Source organism: Octopus bimaculoides, chromosome 9 (assembly GCF_046866305.1).
Source record: "Octopus bimaculoides isolate indiv1 chromosome 9, ASM4686630v1, whole genome shotgun sequence".
Lineage (NCBI taxonomy): Eukaryota > Metazoa > Mollusca > Cephalopoda > Octopoda > Octopodidae > Octopus > Octopus bimaculoides.
Genome location: NC_142936.1, coordinates 59,894,075 through 59,896,971, shown reverse-complemented (window position 1 = coordinate 59,896,971; position 2,897 = coordinate 59,894,075).

Sequence of the window (2,897 nt, the reverse complement as noted above, 5' to 3'; positions counted from 1 at the left end):
AGTCATGCACAATTAGGTGAAGAAGGATTTGGCTATGCGTTTCTCAGACTGAGTAGAATTGTTATATCGACAGATTACATCTTTAATAGAAAACAATATCAATTTTCCATTCATATAGTATATCTATTTACCAAAATGGTAGCAAAAAACAGAACAAGAAATGCACAATACTAATACGATATTAGAAAATATTGTCGGTTCACTAGACCATGAAATGAAAGCCATCATCTTAGCAATTTAAAACGTATCTTTTCACTTCCTTGTCAGGTCGTTCTGCACTTTGGCCGATAAGCACAATGCTTTGGTATCAATCTAAAAATGTGTCCGCAATATCAGTTAAGTTATTTATTATTCGAAACTTTATAACAAAAAGCACATTTCCTTACATATTATTCATAGAATGATGCTCATTGCTCTTTGACCTGAATTTCAATGCCATTAACACTAGTATTGTTTTGAAAATTATACTTGCATGAATATATATATATATATATATATATATATATATATATATATATATATACATATATATATATATATACATATATAATATAGGTATACATGAATATATATATATATGGCTAGGATGCCATACAAATATTTTTTTCTCGTGTGTGTGTGTGTAACATTATGAATGTGTGTGACACAGAGTTGATGAGAAGAACAGATTTCCGGTTACTTTATTTAATGCCAACTTTTGCCAAAAAGGTGATAAATCAAAAAAAAAAAGAAAGAAGGCTTCCAAGCATAATTTCATTTCTGTCCAATGTTTTGAGTGACGTTACACACATTATTAAACGTGTATTAAAAGATTAACATGATTAAAGGAATATTAAATGCGAGTTGCAATGTTTGCATCTGCTTAAGTAACCAGGACGCTTTTCACGAATATATATATATATATATATATAACCTACACACACACGCACATATATATATATGTGTGTGTGTGTGTGTGTGTGTGTGTGTGTGTCTGTGTGTGTGTGTGTGTGTGTGTGAGTGTGTATATATGACGAAATCCTAGCTGTGAGAGAAATACAAATGTAAGCACATTTATTGTATGATTTCGCTCTCCATGAAAAGAAAAAGAGAGTAGCCTAACGGACTGGTCATAGCTCTTTGATCGCTTCTCAGAGAAACCATACCCAGTTTTCATCCCCAGCCATTAACATAAAATATTCAGCAAATATGAATGTGTATCTGAGTGTAAAGCAATCATAAATTTGACTGTCACAGTAGTGGATTGCTAAACTTTCATATTTGATCTTTAGAAAGCTCACCAACAATGATACATTATATTTTATGCAGAGCAGAGCATGTTCCCTCCTTTCTGGCTCATGCTCTGCTCTGCATAAAATATAATGTATCATTGTTGGTGAGCTTTCTATATATATATAACTCTGTGTGTGTGTGTACATATACACATACATGCACCACACATACAAATCTCGGCATATATATGGAGGCGCGTGTGAGTGTATATTTAAGAATATAGAAAAATAAATGCATTCCATACATAGTGATACCTTTGTATGTGAGAGAGACAGGAAGGAAGAAAGATCAAAGAAAAGAGAGAGAGAAAGAAATGAAAAAAGGAAGAGAAAGAAAGGAAAAGAGAGAAAAGATAGTTTTTCCTGTTAGCATCTCAATAGCGTCTAAAATGGCAAAATCATTAAATAATTTCCCTTCAAATATTACGAGGACTGGTCATTAATAACTAATTTTATTTATAACCAAACTTAGATAATGTTCACAATTGTATATAAATTTAAGTTCAACCAGTACCCCAAATATTTCACGTGGGAGTAGATAGCTGGAGACAGAGGCAAGGGATGATCACTTGTTCGTAAGAGCATGCAAACCTCTGAGCAACACAGGCAGGCAGGCCAGGGAAACCAGCGCTATCAATTCCCCAACTATCATCACCATTCCTTCTTCACCTTGCCAGAGAACCTTCCGGGTGCGATTTGGCCTGATCAATCACCAGCGCACCCACAAAGCCCAACCCCAGCTCCAAAATGAGTAGATGATCCTCGTTCTTCCGACAGATGAACGTAAGTAAGAAACTGGTAGTGTTAAATGGACATTGATTATCGAGACCTACTTTTATTAGGGCAGAAATTTCAGGAACAAAGTGTATGTTAACCGTTGAATATTGTGTGCTTTCTATCAGTTGTTAATGTCTATACTGACTATGTGTGGAAATTTTAGAAAGAATTCAAAGCATTTAAAAAGTTTAAACAAAAGAATGAAGACCTGAAGACTTATCAGGAAGTCTTTTAAGCAGTTATCACATTTACCCAAATAGCTGTGCGAAAGAATTATGGTAAACGTCTGAAATGGAGTTGTACGTCAACTGAATTGATGAAATGAAGTTTTGCTGATAATCTCACGATAATCTGGCAGGTGAAGAAAGCTGACAACAATTAGAAGAAACAGACAAATATTCCCGAATTGGCAGGTTTTCTTTTCTTCTACGCATCACTAATAATACATAATTGGAGAGCCTTCTTTTCAAGATTAGAAATTAGGTTTTTGCCAGCTGCTAAACACTATTCACTTTTGACAACACAGAAACAAACTCTGACGCTTAGTCATGACTATCAAATGTTTCTCTTGCGCATACTCTTATCAACTACTGTATCTTATTGGTGGTCATACATGTGTATGTGTCTATGTATGTGTATTTGAGCGCACGGTGCGTGTATGTGTGTGCGTGTGCGCACACTAGAAGCTGTGACGAGTTCAAATACCTCTGCTCTATATGCCGAGAGTTTTTAAGCGTTTATTCGCCGATACATTTTTACTTTTGTTGATTACAGTTAATTCTAAAAGCACCATTCAGTTGCCTATTGACATTCCAAAGGTCTTTAAATTACAAATGCCACAACCACGAG